The sequence below is a fragment of the Hemitrygon akajei genome, chromosome 1, assembly GCF_048418815.1.
Source record: "Hemitrygon akajei chromosome 1, sHemAka1.3, whole genome shotgun sequence".
Taxonomy (NCBI): Eukaryota; Metazoa; Chordata; class Chondrichthyes; order Myliobatiformes; family Dasyatidae; genus Hemitrygon; species Hemitrygon akajei.
In genome coordinates this window covers 143,670,091-143,694,328 of record NC_133124.1, presented here as the reverse complement: position 1 = coordinate 143,694,328, position 24,238 = coordinate 143,670,091, and positions in this window count along the sequence as shown.

Below are 24,238 nucleotides of genomic sequence, written 5' to 3'. Positions count from 1 at the left end.
CATAAAGTAAAGTGGAATTCAAGAAGCAACTACATGGCATTTACATTGGAACAGACGTTAGCTTTGTATTGCTTGGAATCACTGAAGTTCTATTATATGTAATTGCTGATATTGCTGAGTGTACCTTCACCAACTTCAGTAGCACACTCATAAATATGGTTGTGGACTACTCCAAATCATATGAAAAGTGAATTATAAGGGTTTAAATCAAGTTAGCATGTAGTGCTATTGAGCAAAATTAAATTGTACACACTTTTCTGCTGAATGCATTACTTGCAATTCAGTGTATTTTGTGCTATGTACATGTGCATATCTATACCGGGTGAAGTGTAAGTGAATAGAAACGCAATGATTACAAGTCACTGCAATGGAATACATAAAGTAAAGTGGAATTCAAGAAGCAACTACATGGCATTTACATTGGAACAGCCGTTAGCTTTGTATTGCTTGGAAACACTGAAGTTCTATTATATGTAATTGCTGATATTGCTGAGTGTACAATCAAGTTAGCATGTAGTGCTATTGAGCAAAATTAAATTGTACGCTCTTTTCAGCTGAATGCATTACTTACTATTCAGTGTATTTTGTGCTATATACATGTGCATAACTATACTGGGTGAACTGTAAGTGAATAGAAACAGAATGAATACGAGTCACTGCAATGGAATACATAAAGTAAAGTGGAATTCAAGAAGCAACTAAATGGCATTTAGATTGGAAAAGCCTTTAGTTTTGTATTGCTTGGAAACAATGAAGTTCTATTATATGTAATTGCTTATATTGCTGAGTGTACCTTCACCAACCTCAGAAGCACACTCATAAATATGGTTGTAGATTACTCCTAATCATATGGAAAGTATATTATAATGGTTTAAATCAAGTTAGCATGTTGTGCTATTGAGCAAAATTAAATTGTACACTCTTTTCAGCTGAATGCATTACTTACTATTCAGTGTATTTTGTGCTATGTACATGTGCATAACTATACCGGGTGAAGTGTAAGTGAATAGAAACGCAATGATTACAAGTCACTGCAATGGAATACATAAAGTAAAATGGAATTCAAGAAGGAACTCCATGGCATTTACATTGGAACAGCCTTTAGCTTTGTATTGCTTGGAAACACTGAAGTTCTATTATGTGTAATTGGTGACATTGCTGAGTGTACCTTCACCAACTTCAGTAGCACACTCATAAATATGGTTGTAGACTACTCCTAATGATATGGAAAGTATATTATAATTGTTTAAATCAAGTTAGCATGTAGTGCTATTGAGCAAAATTAAATTGTACACACTTTCCAGCTGAATGCATTACTTGCAATTCAGTGTATTTTGTGCTATGTACATGTGCATGTCTATACCAGGTGAAGTGTAAGTGAATAGAAACACAATGAAAACAAGTTACTGCAATGGAATACATAAAGTAAAGTTGAATTCAAGAAGCAACTACATTGCATTTACATTCGAACTGCCTTTGGCTTTGTACTGCTTTGATACACTGAAGTTCTATTATGTGTAATTGGTGACATTGCTGAGTGTACCTTCACCAACTTCAGTAGCACACTCATAAATATGGTTGTGGACTACTCCAAATCATATGAAAAGTGAGTTATAAAGGTTTAAATCAAGTTAGCATGTAGTGCTATTGAGTAAAATTAAATTGTACACACTTTTCAGCTGAATGCATTACTTGCAATTCAGTGTATTTTGTGCTATGTACATGTGCATGTCTATACCAGGTGAAGTGTAAGTGAATAGAAACACAATGAAAACAAGTCACTGCAATGGAATACATAAAGTAAAGTTGAATTCAAGAAGCAACTACATTGTATTTACATTCGTACTGCCTTTAGCTTTGTATTGCTTTGAAACACTGAAGTTCCATTATGTGTAATTGGTGACATTGCTGAGAGTAACTTCACCAGCTTCAGTAGCACACTCATAAATATGGTTGTAGACTACTCCAAATCATATGGAAAGTGAATTATAAGGGTTTAAATCAAGTTAGCATGTAGTGCTATTGAGCAAAATTAAATTGTACACTCTTTTCAGCTGAATGCATTACTTACTATTCAGTGTATTTTGTGCTATGTACATGTGCATAACTATACTGGGTGAACTGTAAGTGAATAGAAACAGAATGAATACGAGTCACTGCAATGGAATACATAAAGTAAAGTGGAATTCAAGAAGCAACTACATGGCATTTAGATTGGAAAAGCCTTTAGCTTTGTATTGCTTGGAAACACTGAAGTTCTATTATATGTAATTGCTTATATTGCTGAGTGTACCTTCACCAACCTCAGTAGCACACTCATAAATATGGTTGTAGACTACTCCTAATCATATGGAAAGTAAATTATAAGGGTTTAAATCAAGATAGCATGTATTGCTATTGAACAAAATTAAATTGTACACACTTTTCAGCTGAATGCATTACTTGCAATTCAGTGTATATTGTGCTATGTACATGTGCATAACTATACTGGGTGAAGTGTAAGTGAATAGAAACACAATGAATACGAGTCACTGCAATAGAATACATAAAGTAAAGTGGAATTCAAGGAGCAACCTCATGGCATTTACATTGGAACAGCCTTTAGCTTTGTATTGCTTGGAAACACTGAAGTTCTATTATATGTAATTGCTGATATTGCTGAGTGTACCTTCACCACCTTCAGTCGCACACTCATAAATATGGTTGTGGACTACTCCAAATCATATGAAAAGTGAATTATAAGGGTTTAAATCAAGTTAGCATGTAGTGCTATTGAGTAAAATTAAATTGTACACTCTTTTCAGCTGAATGCATTACTTACATTTCAGTGTATTTTGTGCTATGTACATGTGCATAACTATACCGGGTGAAGTGTAAGTGAATAGAAACGCAATGATTACAAGTCACTGCAATGGAATACATAAAGTAAAGTGGAATTCAAGAAGCAACTACATGGCATTTACATTGGAACAGCCGTTAGCTTTGTATTGCTTGGAATCACTGAAGTTCTATTATATGTAATTGCTGATATTGCTGAGTGTACCTTCACCACCTTCAGTAGCACACTCATAAATATGGTTGTGGACTACTCCAAATCATATGAAAAGTGAATTATAAGGGTTTAAATCAAGTTAGCATGTAGTGCTATTGAGTAAAATTAAATTGTACACTCTTTTCAGCTGAATGCATTACTTATATTTCAGTGTATTTTGTGCTATGTACATGTGCATAACTATACCGGGTGAAGTGGAAGTGAATAGAAACGCAATGATTACAAGTCACTGCAATGGAATACATAAAGTAAAGTGGAATTCAAGAAGCAACTACATGGCATTTACATTGGAACAGACGTTAGCTTTGTATTGCTTGGAATCACTGAAGTTCTATTATATGTAATTGCTGATATTGCTGAGTGTACCTTCACCAACTTCAGTAGCACACTCATAAATATGGTTGTGGACTACTCCAAATCATATGAAAAGTGAATTATAAGGGTTTAAATCAAGTTAGCATGTAGTGCTATTGAGCAAAATTAAATTGTACACACTTTTCTGCTGAATGCATTACTTGCAATTCAGTGTATTTTGTGCTATGTACATGTGCATGTCTATACCAGGTGAAGTGTAAGTGAATAGAAACACAATGAAAACAAGTTACTGCAATGGAATACATAAAGTAAAGTTGAATTCAAGAAGCAACTACATTGCATTTACATTCGAACTGCCTTTGGCTTTGTACTGCTTTGATACACTGAAGTTCTATTATGTGTAATTGGTGACATTGCTGAGTGTACCTTCACCAACTTCAGTAGCACACTCATAAATATGGTTGTGGACTACTCCAAATCATATGAAAAGTGAGTTATAAAGGTTTAAATCAAGTTAGCATGTAGTGCTATTGAGTAAAATTAAATTGTACACACTTTTCAGCTGAATGCATTACTTGCAATTCAGTGTATTTTGTGCTATGTACATGTGCATGTCTATACCAGGTGAAGTGTAAGTGAATAGAAACACAATGAAAACAAGTCACTGCAATGGAATACATAAAGTAAAGTTGAATTCAAGAAGCAACTACATTGTATTTACATTCGTACTGCCTTTAGCTTTATATTGCTTTGAAACACTGAAGTTCCATTATGTGTAATTGGTGACATTGCTGAGAGTAACTTCACCAGCTTCAGTAGCACACTCATAAATATGGTTGTAGACTACTCCAAATCATATGGAAAGTGAATTATAAGGGTTTAAATCAAGTTAGCATGTAGTGCTATTGAGCAAAATTAAATTGTACACTCTTTTCAGCTGAATGCATTACTTACTATTCAGTGTATTTTGTGCTATGTACATGTGCATAACTATACTGGGTGAACTGTAAGTGAATAGAAACAGAATGAATACGAGTCACTGCAATGGAATACATAAAGTAAAGTGGAATTCAAGAAGCAACTACATGGCATTTAGATTGGAAAAGCCTTTAGCTTTGTATTGCTTGGAAACACTGAAGTTCTATTATATGTAATTGCTTATATTGCTGAGTGTACCTTCACCAACCTCAGTAGCACACTCATAAATATGGTTGTAGACTACTCCTAATCATATGGAAAGTAAATTATAAGGGTTTAAATCAAGATAGCATGTATTGCTATTGAACAAAATTAAATTGTACACACTTTTCAGCTGAATGCATTACTTGCAATTCAGTGTATATTGTGCTATGTACATGTGCATAACTATACTGGGTGAAGTGTAAGTGAATAGAAACACAATGAATACGAGTCACTGCAATAGAATACATAAAGTAAAGTGGAATTCAAGGAGCAACCTCATGGCATTTACATTGGAACAGCCTTTAGCTTTGTATTGCTTGGAAACACTGAAGTTCTATTATATGTAATTGCTGATATTGCTGAGTGTACCTTCACCACCTTCAGTCGCACACTCATAAATATGGTTGTGGACTACTCCAAATCATATGAAAAGTGAATTATAAGGGTTTAAATCAAGTTAGCATGTAGTGCTATTGAGTAAAATTAAATTGTACACTCTTTTCAGCTGAATGCATTACTTACATTTCAGTGTATTTTGTGCTATGTACATGTGCATAACTATACCGGGTGAAGTGTAAGTGAATAGAAACGCAATGATTACAAGTCACTGCAATGGAATACATAAAGTAAAGTGGAATTCAAGAAGCAACTACATGGCATTTACATTGGAACAGCCGTTAGCTTTGTATTGCTTGGAATCACTGAAGTTCTATTATATGTAATTGCTGATATTGCTGAGTGTACCTTCACCACCTTCAGTAGCACACTCATAAATATGGTTGTGGACTACTCCAAATCATATGAAAAGTGAATTATAAGGGTTTAAATCAAGTTAGCATGTAGTGCTATTGAGTAAAATTAAATTGTACACTCTTTTCAGCTGAATGCATTACTTACATTTCAGTGTATTTTGTGCTATGTACATGTGCATAACTATACCGGGTGAAGTGTAAGTGAATAGAAACGCAATGATTACAAGTCACTGCAATGGAATACATAAAGTAAAGTGGAATTCAAGAAGCAACTACATGGCATTTACATTGGAACAGACGTTAGCTTTGTATTGCTTGGAATCACTGAAGTTCTATTATATGTAATTGCTGATATTGCTGAGTGTACCTTCACCAACTTCAGTAGCACACTCATAAATATGGTTGTGGACTACTCCAAATCATATGAAAAGTGAATTATAAGGGTTTAAATCAAGTTAGCATGTAGTGCTATTGAGCAAAATTAAATTGTACACACTTTTCTGCTGAATGCATTACTTGCAATTCAGTGTATTTTGTGCTATGTACATGTGCATATCTATACCGGGTGAAGTGTAAGTGAATAGAAACGCAATGATTACAAGTCACTGCAATGGAATACATAAAGTAAAGTGGAATTCAAGAAGCAACTACATGGCATTTACATTGGAACAGCCGTTAGCTTTGTATTGCTTGGAAACACTGAAGTTCTATTATATGTAATTGCTGATATTGCTGAGTGTACAATCAAGTTAGCATGTAGTGCTATTGAGCAAAATTAAATTGTACGCTCTTTTCAGCTGAATGCATTACTTACTATTCAGTGTATTTTGTGCTATATACATGTGCATAACTATACTGGGTGAACTGTAAGTGAATAGAAACAGAATGAATACGAGTCACTGCAATGGAATACATAAAGTAAAGTGGAATTCAAGAAGCAACTAAATGGCATTTAGATTGGAAAAGCCTTTAGTTTTGTATTGCTTGGAAACACTGAAGTTCTATTATATGTAATTGCTTATATTGCTGAGTGTACCTTCACCAACCTCAGAAGCACACTCATAAATATGGTTGTAGATTACTCCTAATCATATGGAAAGTATATTATAATGGTTTAAATCAAGTTAGCATGTTGTGCTATTGAGCAAAATTAAATTGTACACTCTTTTCAGCTGAATGCATTACTTACTATTCAGTGTATTTTGTGCTATGTACATGTGCATAACTATACCGGGTGAAGTGTAAGTGAATAGAAACGCAATGATTACAAGTCACTGCAATGGAATACATAAAGTAAAATGGAATTCAAGAAGGAACTCCATGGCATTTACATTGGAACAGCCTTTAGCTTTGTATTGCTTGGAAACACTGAAGTTCTATTATGTGTAATTGGTGACATTGCTGAGTGTACCTTCACCAACTTCAGTAGCACACTCATAAATATGGTTGTAGACTACTCCTAATGATATGGAAAGTATATTATAATTGTTTAAATCAAGTTAGCATGTAGTGCTATTGAGCAAAATTAAATTGTACACACTTTCCAGCTGAATGCATTACTTGCAATTCAGTGTATTTTGTGCTATGTACATGTGCATGTCTATACCAGGTGAAGTGTAAGTGAATAGAAACACAATGAAAACAAGTTACTGCAATGGAATACATAAAGTAAAGTTGAATTCAAGAAGCAACTACATTGCATTTACATTCGAACTGCCTTTGGCTTTGTACTGCTTTGATACACTGAAGTTCTATTATGTGTAATTGGTGACATTGCTGAGTGTACCTTCACCAACTTCAGTAGCACACTCATAAATATGGTTGTGGACTACTCCAAATCATATGAAAAGTGAGTTATAAAGGTTTAAATCAAGTTAGCATGTAGTGCTATTGAGTAAAATTAAATTGTACACACTTTTCAGCTGAATGCATTACTTGCAATTCAGTGTATTTTGTGCTATGTACATGTGCATGTCTATACCAGGTGAAGTGTAAGTGAATAGAAACACAATGAAAACAAGTCACTGCAATGGAATACATAAAGTAAAGTTGAATTCAAGAAGCAACTACATTGTATTTACATTCGTACTGCCTTTAGCTTTGTATTGCTTTGAAACACTGAAGTTCCATTATGTGTAATTGGTGACATTGCTGAGAGTAACTTCACCAGCTTCAGTAGCACACTCATAAATATGGTTGTAGACTACTCCAAATCATATGGAAAGTGAATTATAAGGGTTTAAATCAAGTTAGCATGTAGTGCTATTGAGCAAAATTAAATTGTACACTCTTTTCAGCTGAATGCATTACTTACTATTCAGTGTATTTTGTGCTATGTACATGTGCATAACTATACTGGGTGAACTGTAAGTGAATAGAAACAGAATGAATACGAGTCACTGCAATGGAATACATAAAGTAAAGTGGAATTCAAGAAGCAACTACATGGCATTTAGATTGGAAAAGCCTTTAGCTTTGTATTGCTTGGAAACACTGAAGTTCTATTATATGTAATTGCTTATATTGCTGAGTGTACCTTCACCAACCTCAGTAGCACACTCATAAATATGGTTGTAGACTACTCCTAATCATATGGAAAGTAAATTATAAGGGTTTAAATCAAGATAGCATGTATTGCTATTGAACAAAATTAAATTGTACACACTTTTCAGCTGAATGCATTACTTGCAATTCAGTGTATATTGTGCTATGTACATGTGCATAACTATACTGGGTGAAGTGTAAGTGAATAGAAACACAATGAATACGAGTCACTGCAATAGAATACATAAAGTAAAGTGGAATTCAAGGAGCAACCTCATGGCATTTACATTGGAACAGCCTTTAGCTTTGTATTGCTTGGAAACACTGAAGTTCTATTATATGTAATTGCTGATATTGCTGAGTGTACCTTCACCACCTTCAGTCGCACACTCATAAATATGGTTGTGGACTACTCCAAATCATATGAAAAGTGAATTATAAGGGTTTAAATCAAGTTAGCATGTAGTGCTATTGAGTAAAATTAAATTGTACACTCTTTTCAGCTGAATGCATTACTTACATTTCAGTGTATTTTGTGCTATGTACATGTGCATAACTATACCGGGTGAAGTGTAAGTGAATAGAAACGCAATGATTACAAGTCACTGCAATGGAATACATAAAGTAAAGTGGAATTCAAGAAGCAACTACATGGCATTTACATTGGAACAGCCGTTAGCTTTGTATTGCTTGGAATCACTGAAGTTCTATTATATGTAATTGCTGATATTGCTGAGTGTACCTTCACCACCTTCAGTAGCACACTCATAAATATGGTTGTGGACTACTCCAAATCATATGAAAAGTGAATTATAAGGGTTTAAATCAAGTTAGCATGTAGTGCTATTGAGTAAAATTAAATTGTACACTCTTTTCAGCTGAATGCATTACTTGCAATTCAGTGTATTTTGTGCTATGTACATGTGCATATCTATACCGGGTGAAGTGTAAGTGAATAGAAACGCAATGATTACAAGTCACTGCAATGGAATACATAAAGTAAAGTGGAATTCAAGAAGCAACTACATGGCATTTACATTGGAACAGCCGTTAGCTTTGTATTGCTTGGAAACACTGAAGTTCTATTATATGTAATTGCTGATATTGCTGAGTGTACAATCAAGTTAGCATGTAGTGCTATTGAGCAAAATTAAATTGTACGCTCTTTTCAGCTGAATGCATTACTTACTATTCAGTGTATTTTGTGCTATATACATGTGCATAACTATACTGGGTGAACTGTAAGTGAATAGAAACAGAATGAATACGAGTCACTGCAATGGAATACATAAAGTAAAGTGGAATTCAAGAAGCAACTAAATGGCATTTAGATTGGAAAAGCCTTTAGTTTTGTATTGCTTGGAAACACTGAAGTTCTATTATATGTAATTGCTTATATTGCTGAGTGTACCTTCACCAACCTCAGAAGCACACTCATAAATATGGTTGTAGATTACTCCTAATCATATGGAAAGTATATTATAATGGTTTAAATCAAGTTAGCATGTTGTGCTATTGAGCAAAATTAAATTGTACACTCTTTTCAGCTGAATGCATTACTTACTATTCAGTGTATTTTGTGCTATGTACATGTGCATAACTATACCGGGTGAAGTGTAAGTGAATAGAAACGCAATGATTACAAGTCACTGCAATGGAATACATAAAGTAAAGTGGAATTCAAGAAGCAACTACATGGCATTTAGATTGGAAAAGCCTTTAGCTTTGTATTGCTTGGAAACACTGAAGTTCTATTATATGTAATTGCTTATATTGCTGAGTGTACCTTCACCAACCTCAGTAGCACACTCATAAATATGGTTGTAGACTACTCCTAATCATATGGAAAGTAAATTATAAGGGTTTAAATCAAGATAGCATGTATTGCTATTGAACAAAATTAAATTGTACACACTTTTCAGCTGAATGCATTACTTGCAATTCAGTGTATATTGTGCTATGTACATGTGCATAACTATACTGGGTGAAGTGTAAGTGAATAGAAACACAATGAATACGAGTCACTGCAATAGAATACATAAAGTAAAGTGGAATTCAAGGAGCAACCTCATGGCATTTACATTGGAACAGCCTTTAGCTTTGTATTGCTTGGAAACACTGAAGTTCTATTATATGTAATTGCTGATATTGCTGAGTGTACCTTCACCACCTTCAGTCGCACACTCATAAATATGGTTGTGGACTACTCCAAATCATATGAAAAGTGAATTATAAGGGTTTAAATCAAGTTAGCATGTAGTGCTATTGAGTAAAATTAAATTGTACACTCTTTTCAGCTGAATGCATTACTTACATTTCAGTGTATTTTGTGCTATGTACATGTGCATAACTATACCGGGTGAAGTGTAAGTGAATAGAAACGCAATGATTACAAGTCACTGCAATGGAATACATAAAGTAAAGTGGAATTCAAGAAGCAACTACATGGCATTTACATTGGAACAGCCGTTAGCTTTGTATTGCTTGGAATCACTGAAGTTCTATTATATGTAATTGCTGATATTGCTGAGTGTACCTTCACCACCTTCAGTAGCACACTCATAAATATGGTTGTGGACTACTCCAAATCATATGAAAAGTGAATTATAAGGGTTTAAATCAAGTTAGCATGTAGTGCTATTGAGTAAAATTAAATTGTACACTCTTTTCAGCTGAATGCATTACTTATATTTCAGTGTATTTTGTGCTATGTACATGTGCATAACTATACCGGGTGAAGTGGAAGTGAATAGAAACGCAATGATTACAAGTCACTGCAATGGAATACATAAAGTAAAGTGGAATTCAAGAAGCAACTACATTGCATTTACATTCGAACTGCCTTTGGCTTTGTACTGCTTTGATACACTGAAGTTCTATTATGTGTAATTGGTGACATTGCTGAGTGTACCTTCACCAACTTCAGTAGCACACTCATAAATATGGTTGTGGACTACTCCAAATCATATGAAAAGTGAGTTATAAAGGTTTAAATCAAGTTAGCATGTAGTGCTATTGAGTAAAATTAAATTGTACACACTTTTCAGCTGAATGCATTACTTGCAATTCAGTGTATTTTGTGCTATGTACATGTGCATGTCTATACCAGGTGAAGTGTAAGTGAATAGAAACACAATGAAAACAAGTCACTGCAATGGAATACATAAAGTAAAGTTGAATTCAAGAAGCAACTACATTGTATTTACATTCGTACTGCCTTTAGCTTTATATTGCTTTGAAACACTGAAGTTCCATTATGTGTAATTGGTGACATTGCTGAGAGTAACTTCACCAGCTTCAGTAGCACACTCATAAATATGGTTGTAGACTACTCCAAATCATATGGAAAGTGAATTATAAGGGTTTAAATCAAGTTAGCATGTAGTGCTATTGAGCAAAATTAAATTGTACACTCTTTTCAGCTGAATGCATTACTTACTATTCAGTGTATTTTGTGCTATGTACATGTGCATAACTATACTGGGTGAACTGTAAGTGAATAGAAACAGAATGAATACGAGTCACTGCAATGGAATACATAAAGTAAAGTGGAATTCAAGAAGCAACTACATGGCATTTAGATTGGAAAAGCCTTTAGCTTTGTATTGCTTGGAAACACTGAAGTTCTATTATATGTAATTGCTTATATTGCTGAGTGTACCTTCACCAACCTCAGTAGCACACTCATAAATATGGTTGTAGACTACTCCTAATCATATGGAAAGTAAATTATAAGGGTTTAAATCAAGATAGCATGTATTGCTATTGAACAAAATTAAATTGTACACACTTTTCAGCTGAATGCATTACTTGCAATTCAGTGTATATTGTGCTATGTACATGTGCATAACTATACTGGGTGAAGTGTAAGTGAATAGAAACACAATGAATACGAGTCACTGCAATAGAATACATAAAGTAAAGTGGAATTCAAGGAGCAACCTCATGGCATTTACATTGGAACAGCCTTTAGCTTTGTATTGCTTGGAAACACTGAAGTTCTATTATATGTAATTGCTGATATTGCTGAGTGTACCTTCACCACCTTCAGTCGCACACTCATAAATATGGTTGTGGACTACTCCAAATCATATGAAAAGTGAATTATAAGGGTTTAAATCAAGTTAGCATGTAGTGCTATTGAGTAAAATTAAATTGTACACTCTTTTCAGCTGAATGCATTACTTACATTTCAGTGTATTTTGTGCTATGTACATGTGCATAACTATACCGGGTGAAGTGTAAGTGAATAGAAACGCAATGATTACAAGTCACTGCAATGGAATACATAAAGTAAAGTGGAATTCAAGAAGCAACTACATGGCATTTACATTGGAACAGCCGTTAGCTTTGTATTGCTTGGAATCACTGAAGTTCTATTATATGTAATTGCTGATATTGCTGAGTGTACCTTCACCACCTTCAGTAGCACACTCATAAATATGGTTGTGGACTACTCCAAATCATATGAAAAGTGAATTATAAGGGTTTAAATCAAGTTAGCATGTAGTGCTATTGAGTAAAATTAAATTGTACACTCTTTTCAGCTGAATGCATTACTTACATTTCAGTGTATTTTGTGCTATGTACATGTGCATAACTATACCGGGTGAAGTGTAAGTGAATAGAAACGCAATGATTACAAGTCACTGCAATGGAATACATAAAGTAAAGTGGAATTCAAGAAGCAACTACATGGCATTTACATTGGAACAGACGTTAGCTTTGTATTGCTTGGAATCACTGAAGTTCTATTATATGTAATTGCTGATATTGCTGAGTGTACCTTCACCAACTTCAGTAGCACACTCATAAATATGGTTGTGGACTACTCCAAATCATATGAAAAGTGAATTATAAGGGTTTAAATCAAGTTAGCATGTAGTGCTATTGAGCAAAATTAAATTGTACACACTTTTCTGCTGAATGCATTACTTGCAATTCAGTGTATTTTGTGCTATGTACATGTGCATATCTATACCGGGTGAAGTGTAAGTGAATAGAAACGCAATGATTACAAGTCACTGCAATGGAATACATAAAGTAAAGTGGAATTCAAGAAGCAACTACATGGCATTTACATTGGAACAGCCGTTAGCTTTGTATTGCTTGGAAACACTGAAGTTCTATTATATGTAATTGCTGATATTGCTGAGTGTACAATCAAGTTAGCATGTAGTGCTATTGAGCAAAATTAAATTGTACGCTCTTTTCAGCTGAATGCATTACTTACTATTCAGTGTATTTTGTGCTATATACATGTGCATAACTATACTGGGTGAACTGTAAGTGAATAGAAACAGAATGAATACGAGTCACTGCAATGGAATACATAAAGTAAAGTGGAATTCAAGAAGCAACTAAATGGCATTTAGATTGGAAAAGCCTTTAGTTTTGTATTGCTTGGAAACACTGAAGTTCTATTATATGTAATTGCTTATATTGCTGAGTGTACCTTCACCAACCTCAGAAGCACACTCATAAATATGGTTGTAGATTACTCCTAATCATATGGAAAGTATATTATAATGGTTTAAATCAAGTTAGCATGTTGTGCTATTGAGCAAAATTAAATTGTACACTCTTTTCAGCTGAATGCATTACTTACTATTCAGTGTATTTTGTGCTATGTACATGTGCATAACTATACCGGGTGAAGTGTAAGTGAATAGAAACGCAATGATTACAAGTCACTGCAATGGAATACATAAAGTAAAATGGAATTCAAGAAGGAACTCCATGGCATTTACATTGGAACAGCCTTTAGCTTTGTATTGCTTGGAAACACTGAAGTTCTATTATGTGTAATTGGTGACATTGCTGAGTGTACCTTCACCAACTTCAGTAGCACACTCATAAATATGGTTGTAGACTACTCCTAATGATATGGAAAGTATATTATAATTGTTTAAATCAAGTTAGCATGTAGTGCTATTGAGCAAAATTAAATTGTACACACTTTCCAGCTGAATGCATTACTTGCAATTCAGTGTATTTTGTGCTATGTACATGTGCATGTCTATACCAGGTGAAGTGTAAGTGAATAGAAACACAATGAAAACAAGTTACTGCAATGGAATACATAAAGTAAAGTTGAATTCAAGAAGCAACTACATTGCATTTACATTCGAACTGCCTTTGGCTTTGTACTGCTTTGATACACTGAAGTTCTATTATGTGTAATTGGTGACATTGCTGAGTGTACCTTCACCAACTTCAGTAGCACACTCATAAATATGGTTGTGGACTACTCCAAATCATATGAAAAGTGAGTTATAAAGGTTTAAATCAAGTTAGCATGTAGTGCTATTGAGTAAAATTAAATTGTACACACTTTTCAGCTGAATGCATTACTTGCAATTCAGTGTATTTTGTGCTATGTACATGTGCATGTCTATACCAGGTGAAGTGTAAGTGAATAGAAACACAATGAAAACAAGTCACTGCAATGGAATACATAAAGTAAAGTTGAATTCAAGAAGCAACTACATTGTATTTACATTCGTACTGCCTTTAGCTTTGTATTGCTTTGAAACACTGAAGTTCCATTATGTGTAATTGGTGACATTGCTGAGAGTAACTTCACCAGCTTCAGTAGCACACTCATAAATATGGTTGTAGACTACTCCAAATCATATGGAAAGTGAATTATAAGGGTTTAAATCAAGTTAGCATGTAGTGCTATTGAGCAAAATTAAATTGTACACTCTTTTCAGCTGAATGCATTACTTACTATTCAGTGTATTTTGTGCTATGTACATGTGCATAACTATACTGGGTGAACTGTAAGTGAATAGAAACAGAATGAATACGAGTCACTGCAATGGAATACATAAAGTAAAGTGGAATTCAAGAAGCAACTACATGGCATTTAGATTGGAAAAGCCTTTAGCTTTGTATTGCTTGGAAACACTGAAGTTCTATTATATGTAATTGCTTATATTGCTGAGTGTACCTTCACCAACCTCAGTAGCACACTCATAAATATGGTTGTAGACTACTCCTAATCATATGGAAAGTAAATTATAAGGGTTTAAATCAAGATAGCATGTATTGCTATTGAACAAAATTAAATTGTACACACTTTTCAGCTGAATGCATTACTTGCAATTCAGTGTATATTGTGCTATGTACATGTGCATAACTATACTGGGTGAAGTGTAAGTGAATAGAAACACAATGAATACGAGTCACTGCAATAGAATACATAAAGTAAAGTGGAATTCAAGGAGCAACCTCATGGCATTTACATTGGAACAGCCTTTAGCTTTGTATTGCTTGGAAACACTGAAGTTCTATTATATGTAATTGCTGATATTGCTGAGTGTACCTTCACCACCTTCAGTCGCACACTCATAAATATGGTTGTGGACTACTCCAAATCATATGAAAAGTGAATTATAAGGGTTTAAATCAAGTTAGCATGTAGTGCTATTGAGTAAAATTAAATTGTACACTCTTTTCAGCTGAATGCATTACTTACATTTCAGTGTATTTTGTGCTATGTACATGTGCATAACTATACCGGGTGAAGTGTAAGTGAATAGAAACGCAATGATTACAAGTCACTGCAATGGAATACATAAAGTAAAGTGGAATTCAAGAAGCAACTACATGGCATTTACATTGGAACAGCCGTTAGCTTTGTATTGCTTGGAATCACTGAAGTTCTATTATATGTAATTGCTGATATTGCTGAGTGTACCTTCACCACCTTCAGTAGCACACTCATAAATATGGTTGTGGACTACTCCAAATCATATGAAAAGTGAATTATAAGGGTTTAAATCAAGTTAGCATGTAGTGCTATTGAGTAAAATTAAATTGTACACTCTTTTCAGCTGAATGCATTACTTGCAATTCAGTGTATTTTGTGCTATGTACATGTGCATATCTATACCGGGTGAAGTGTAAGTGAATAGAAACGCAATGATTACAAGTCACTGCAATGGAATACATAAAGTAAAGTGGAATTCAAGAAGCAACTACATGGCATTTACATTGGAACAGCCGTTAGCTTTGTATTGCTTGGAAACACTGAAGTTCTATTATATGTAATTGCTGATATTGCTGAGTGTACAATCAAGTTAGCATGTAGTGCTATTGAGCAAAATTAAATTGTACGCTCTTTTCAGCTGAATGCATTACTTACTATTCAGTGTATTTTGTGCTATATACATGTGCATAACTATACTGGGTGAACTGTAAGTGAATAGAAACAGAATGAATACGAGTCACTGCAATGGAATACATAAAGTAAAGTGGAATTCAAGAAGCAACTAAATGGCATTTAGATTGGAAAAGCCTTTAGTTTTGTATTGCTTGGAAACACTGAAGTTCTATTATATGTAATTGCTTATATTGCTGAGTGTACCTTCACCAACCTCAGAAGCACACTCATAAATATGGTTGTAGATTACTCCTAATCATATGGAAAGTATATTATAATGGTTTAAATCAAGTTAGCATGTTGTGCTATTGAGCAAAATTAAATTGTACACTCTTTTCAGCTGAATGCATTACTTACTATTCAGTGTATTTTGTGCTATGTACATGTGCATAACTATACCGGGTGAAGTGTAAGTGAATAGAAACGCAATGATTACAAGTCACTGCAATGGAATACATAAAGTAAAATGGAATTCAAGAAGGAACTCCATGGCATTTACATTGGAACAGCCTTTAGCTTTGTATTGCTTGGAAACACTGAAGTTCTATTATGTGTAATTGGTGACATTGCTGAGTGTACCTTCACCAACTTCAGTAGCACACTCATAAATATGGTTGTAGACTACTCCTAATGATATGGAAAGTATATTATAATTGTTTAAATCAAGTTAGCATGTAGTGCTATTGAGCAAAATTAAATTGTACACACTTTCCAGCTGAATGCATTACTTGCAATTCAGTGTATTTTGTGCTATGTACATGTGCATGTCTATACCAGGTGAAGTGTAAGTGAATAGAAACACAATGAAAACAAGTTACTGCAATGGAATACATAAAGTAAAGTTGAATTCAAGAAGCAACTACATTGCATTTACATTCGAACTGCCTTTGGCTTTGTACTGCTTTGATACACTGAAGTTCTATTATGTGTAATTGGTGACATTGCTGAGTGTACCTTCACCAACTTCAGTAGCACACTCATAAATATGGTTGTGGACTACTCCAAATCATATGAAAAGTGAGTTATAAAGGTTTAAATCAAGTTAGCATGTAGTGCTATTGAGTAAAATTAAATTGTACACACTTTTCAGCTGAATGCATTACTTGCAATTCAGTGTATTTTGTGCTATGTACATGTGCATGTCTATACCAGGTGAAGTGTAAGTGAATAGAAACACAATGAAAACAAGTCACTGCAATGGAATACATAAAGTAAAGTTGAATTCAAGAAGCAACTAGATTGTATTTACATTCGTACTGCCTTTAGCTTTGTATTGCTTTGAAACACTGAAGTTCCATTATGTGTAATTGGTGACATTGCTGAGAGTAACTTCACCAGCTTCAGTAGCACACTCATAAATATGGTTGTAGACTACTCCAAATCATATAGAAAGTGAATTATAAGGGTTTAAATCAAGTTAGCATGTAGTGCTATTGAGCAAAATTAAATTGTACACACTTTCAGGTTAATGCATTACTTGCAATTCAGTGTATTTTGTGCTATGTACATGTGCATGTCTATACCAGGTGAAGTGTAAGTGAATAGAAACACAATGAAAACAAGTCACTGCAATGGAATACATAAAGTAAAGTTGAATTCAAGAAGCAACTACATTGCATTTACATTCGAACTGCCTTTAGCTTTGTATTGCTTTGAAACACTGAAGTTCTATTATGTGTAATTGGTGACATTGCTGAGAGTAACATCACCAACTTCAGTAGCACACTCATAAATATGGTTGTAGACTACTCCTAATCATATGGAAAGTAAATTATAAGGGTTTAAATTGTTATGCCGTTGGCCCCCTCCTTTGTGAAAATCGCAAGAACTCTAGTTAAGGGGGGTCAACTGACCCAAGAGAGAGAGACGTGCGAAAGACCACGTTCTCCCAAGAAGCAGAATAAAAGTGACTTTGACTATTGTCTCATGGAGACCACCTGAAAAGCCCTCGGGCAAAGTGGGCTGGTTGAGAGAGAGATCGCATTACCTGCAACTTGATTGACACCTGCGATCCCGTGAGGAAGTATAAAGGCGGGTCTGAGGGGAGGACCCTCAGATGCACCAAGGAAACACAAGAAGGAGAAACGCTAGAAATCCTGCGACAGCGTTTTAATAGCTACAGCCGGTGGTGGGGTTCATGTGCGTCCTTCCCTTGCCTGGGATTGGCGACTTCACCACGGAAGACGGCCTAGCTACAGGGGAAGCCACAGATGAGAGTCCATTCCCCCAACGAGACTTCCGACTACCTCCTACAGGTTGGAAAACCTGTCGGGTAAATGCTTCATGTTCTCTGTCTTTCTAACTAAAAGTGCACCAACGCAACACTTCCGCCGGCAACTAAGTGAAACTGCCGTGATCTAAAAGACTTTTAGATATCCAGTGAACGATATAAAATCTACATTACCCCTAGACGACGATCGAGCTTGTGTTTTGAATGATTATTATTACACCGGTGTTTTAGATTGAGTTTTGATGATCTGAATGTTTTGTATTAACCATACGTTTGTGCCCTTGTTGAATAAAACGGTTGAAAATAGTAGCATCCGACTCAGCTGATCCATCTATCTTTGCTGGTAAGTTACCTGGTTACGGGGTTTTCGTAACAAAATAAAGTTAGCATGTAGTGCTATTGAGCAAAATTAAATTGTACACACATTTCAACTGAATGCATTACTTACTATTCAGTGTATTTTGTGTTATGTACATGTGTATAGCTATACAGGGTGCAGTCTAAGTGAATAGAAACACTATAAATACAAATCACTGCAATGGAATACATAAAGTTAAGTGGAATACAAGAAACTACTACATTGCATTTACTTTCGAACAGCCTTTAGCTTTGTATTGCTTTGAAACACTGAAGTTCTATTATGTGTAATTGGTGACATTGCTGAGAGTAACTTCACCAACTTCAGCAGCACACTCATAAATATGGTTGTAGACGACTCCAAATCACATGGAAAGTAAATTATAAGGGTTTAAATCAAGTTAGCATGTAGACATACTGAGCAAAATTAAATTGTACACTCTTTTCAGCTGAATGCATTACTTACTATTCAGTGTATTTTGTGCTATGTACATGTGCATAACTATACTGGGTGAACTGTAAGTGAATAGAAACAGAATGAATACGAGTCACTGCAATGGAATACATAAAGTAAAGTGGAATTCAAGAAGCAACTAAATGGCATTTAGATTGGAAAAGCCTTTAGCTTTGTATTGCTTGGAAACACTGAAGTTCTATTATATGTAATTGCTTATATTGCTGAGTGTACCTTCACCAACCTCAGTAGCACACTCATAGATATGGTTGTAGACTACTCCTAATCTTATGGAAAGTAAATTATAAGGGTTTAAATCAAGATAGCATGTATTGCTATTGAGCAAAATTAAATTGTACACATTTTCCAGCTGAATGCATTACTTGCAATTCAGTGTATTTTGTGCTATGTACATGTGCATGTCTATACCAGGTGAAGTGTAAGTGAATAGAAACACAATGAAAACAAGTCACTGCAATGGAATACATAAAGTAAAGTTGAATTCAAGAAGCAACTACATTGCATTTACATTCGAACTGCCTTTGGCTTTGTACTGCTTTGATACACTGAAGTTCTATTATGTGTAATTGGTGACATTGCTGAGTGTACCTTCACCAACTTCAGTAGCACACTCATAAATATGGTTGTAGCCTAATACTAATCATATGGAAAGTATATTATAAGGGTTTAAATCAAGTTAGCATGTATTGCTATTGAGCAAAATTAAATTGTACGCTCTTTTCAGCTGAATGCATTACTTACTATTCAGTGTATTTTGTGCAATGTAACATGTGCATATCTATACCGGGTGAAGTGTAAGTGAATAGAAACACAATGAAAACAAGTCACTGCAATGGAATACATAAAGTAAAGTGAATTTCAAGATGCAACTTAATGGCATTTAGACTGGAAAAGCCTTTAGCTTTGTATTGCTTGGAAACACTGAAGTTCTATTATATGTAATTGCTTATATTGCTGAGTGTACCTTCACCAACCTCAGTAGCACACTCATTGATATGGTTGTAGACTACTCCTAATGATATGGAAAGTATATTATAATGGTTTAAATCAAGTTAGCATGTAGTGCTATTGAGCAAAATTAAATTGTACACACTTTCAGGTTAATGCATTACTTGCAATTCAGTGTATTTTGTGCTATGTACATGTGCATGTCTATACCAGGTGAAGTGTATGTGAATAGAAACACAATGAAAACAAGTCACTGCAATGGAATACATAAAGTAAAGTTGAATTCAAGAAGCAGCTACATGGCATTTACATTTGAACTGCCTTTCGCCTTGTACTGCTTTGATACACTGAAGTTCTATTATGTGTAATTGGTGACATTGCTGAGTGTACCTTCACCAACTTCAGTAGCACACTCATAAATATGGTTGTAGACTACTCCTAATCATATGGAAAGTATATTATAGTTTAAATCAAGTTAGCATGTAGTGCTATTGAGCAAAATTAAATTGTACCCACTTTTCAGCTGAATGCATTACTTTCTATTCAGTGTATTTTGTGCTATATACATGTGCATAACTATACTGGGTGAACTGTAAGTGAATAGAAACATAATGAATACGAGTCACTGCAATGGAATACATAAAGTAAAGTGGAATTCAAGAAGCAACTAAATAGCATTTAGATTGGAAAATCCTTTAGCTTTGTATTGCTTGGAAACACTGAAGTTCTATTATATGTAATTGCTTATATTGCTGAGTGTACCTTCACCAACCTCAGTAGCACACTCATAGATATGGTTGTAGACTACTAATCATATGGAATGTAAATTATAAGGGTTTAAATCAAGATAGCATGTATTGCTATTGAACAAAATTAAATTGTACACTCTTTTCAGCTGAATGCATTACTTACTTTTCAGTGTATTTTGTGCAATGTAACATGTGCATATCTATACCGGGTGAAGTGTAAGTGAATAGAAACACAATGAAAACAAGTCACTGCAATGGAATACATAAAGTAAAGTTGAATTCAAGAAGCAACTACATTGTATTTACATTCGTACTGCCTTTAGCTTTGTATTGCTTTGAAACACTGAAGTTCCATTATGTGTAATTGTTGACATTGCTGAGAGTAACTTCACCAGCTTCAGTAGCACACTCATAAATATGGTTGTAGACTACTCCAAATCATATGGAAAGTGAATTATAAGGGTTTAAATCAAGTTAGCATGTAGTGCTATTGAGCAAAATTAAATTGTACACTCTTTTCAGCTGAATGCATTACTTGCAATTCAGTGTATTTTGTGCTATGTACATGTGCATGTCTATACCAGGTGAAGTGTAAGTGAATAGAAACACAATGAAAACAAGTCACTGCAATGGAATACATAAAGTAAAGTTGAATTCAAGAAGCAACTACATTGCATTTACATTCGAACTGCCTTTAGCTTTGTATTGCTTTGAAACACTGAAGTTCTATTATGTGTAATTGGTGACATTGCTGAGAGTAACATCACCAACTTCAGTAGCACACTCATAAATATGGTTGTAGACTACTCCTAATCATATGGAAAGTAAATTATAAGGGTTTAAATTGTTATGCCGTTGGCCCCCTCCTTTGTGAAAATCGCAAGAACTCTAGTTAAGGGGGGTCAACTGACCCAAGAGAGAGAGACGTGCGAAAGACCACGTTCTCCCAAGAAGCAGAATAAAAGTGACTTTGACTATTGTCTCATGGAGACCACCTGAAAAGCCCTCGGGCAAAGTGGGCTGGTTGAGAGAGAGATCGCATTACCTGCAACTTGATTGACACCTGCGATCCCGTGAGGAAGTATAAAGGCGGGTCTGAGGGGAGGACCCTCAGATGCACCAAGGAAACACAAGAAGGAGAAACGCTAGAAATCCTGCGACAGCGTTTTAATAGCTACAGCCGGTGGTGGGGTTCATGTGCGTCCTTCCCTTGCCTGGGATTGGCGACTTCACCACGGAAGACGGCCTAGCTACAGGGGAAGCCACAGATGAGAGTCCATTCCCCCAACGAGACTTCCGACTACCTCCTACAGGTTGGAAAACCTGTCGGGTAAATGCTTCATGTTCTCTGTCTTTCTAACTAAAAGTGCACCAACGCAACACTTCCGCCGGCAACTAAGTGAAACTGCCGTGATCTAAAAGACTTTTAGATATCCAGTGAACGATATAAAATCTACATTACCCCTAGACGACGATCGAGCTTGTGTTTTGAATGATTATTATTACACCGGTGTTTTAGATTGAGTTTTGATGATCTGAATGTTTTGTATTAACCATACGTTTGTGCCCTTGTTGAATAAAACGGTTGAAAATAGTAGCATCCGACTCAGCTGATCCATCTATCTTTGCTGGTAAGTTACCTGGTTACGGGGTTTTCGTAACAAAATAAAGTTAGCATGTAGTGCTATTGAGCAAAATTAAATTGTACACACATTTCAACTGAATGCATTACTTACTATTCAGTGTATTTTGTGTTATGTACATGTGTATAGCTATACAGGGTGCAGTCTAAGTGAATAGAAACACTATAAATACAAATCACTGCAATGGAATACATAAAGTTAAGTGGAATACAAGAAACTACTACATTGCATTTACTTTCGAACAGCCTTTAGCTTTGTATTGCTTTGAAACACTGAAGTTCTATTATGTGTAATTGGTGACATTGCTGAGAGTAACTTCACCAACTTCAGCAGCACACTCATAAATATGGTTGTAGACGACTCCAAATCACATGGAAAGTAAATTATAAGGGTTTAAATCAAGTTAGCATGTAGACATACTGAGCAAAATTAAATTGTACACTCTTTTCAGCTGAATGCATTACTTACTATTCAGTGTATTTTGTGCTATGTACATGTGCATAACTATACTGGGTGAACTGTAAGTGAATAGAAACAGAATGAATACGAGTCACTGCAATGGAATACATAAAGTAAAGTGGAATTCAAGAAGCAACTAAATGGCATTTAGATTGGAAAAGCCTTTAGCTTTGTATTGCTTGGAAACACTGAAGTTCTATTATATGTAATTGCTTATATTGCTGAGTGTACCTTCACCAACCTCAGTAGCACACTCATAGATATGGTTGTAGACTACTCCTAATCTTATGGAAAGTAAATTATAAGGGTTTAAATCAAGATAGCATGTATTGCTATTGAGCAAAATTAAATTGTACACATTTTCCAGCTGAATGCATTACTTGCAATTCAGTGTATTTTGTGCTATGTACATGTGCATGTCTATACCAGGTGAAGTGTAAGTGAATAGAAACACAATGAAAACAAGTCACTGCAATGGAATACATAAAGTAAAGTTGAATTCAAGAAGCAACTACATTGCATTTACATTCGAACTGCCTTTGGCTTTGTACTGCTTTGATACACTGAAGTTCTATTATGTGTAATTGGTGACATTGCTGAGTGTACCTTCACCAACTTCAGTAGCACACTCATAAATATGGTTGTAGCCTAATACTAATCATATGGAAAGTATATTATAAGGGTTTAAATCAAGTTAGCATGTATTGCTATTGAGCAAAATTAAATTGTACGCTCTTTTCAGCTGAATGCATTACTTACTATTCAGTGTATTTTGTGCAATGTAACATGTGCATATCTATACCGGGTGAAGTGTAAGTGAATAGAAACACAATGAAAACAAGTCACTGCAATGGAATACATAAAGTAAAGTGAATTTCAAGATGCAACTTAATGGCATTTAGACTGGAAAAGCCTTTAGCTTTGTATTGCTTGGAAACACTGAAGTTCTATTATATGTAATTGCTTATATTGCTGAGTGTACCTTCACCAACCTCAGTAGCACACTCATTGATATGGTTGTAGACTACTCCTAATGATATGGAAAGTATATTATAATGGTTTAAATCAAGTTAGCATGTAGTGCTATTGAGCAAAATTAAATTGTACACACTTTCAGGTTAATGCATTACTTGCAATTCAGTGTATTTTGTGCTATGTACATGTGCATGTCTATACCAGGTGAAGTGTATGTGAATAGAAACACAATGAAAACAAGTCACTGCAATGGAATACATAAAGTAAAGTTGAATTCAAGAAGCAGCTACATGGCATTTACATTTGAACTGCCTTTCGCCTTGTACTGCTTTGATACACTGAAGTTCTATTATGTGTAATTGGTGACATTGCTGAGTGTACCTTCAC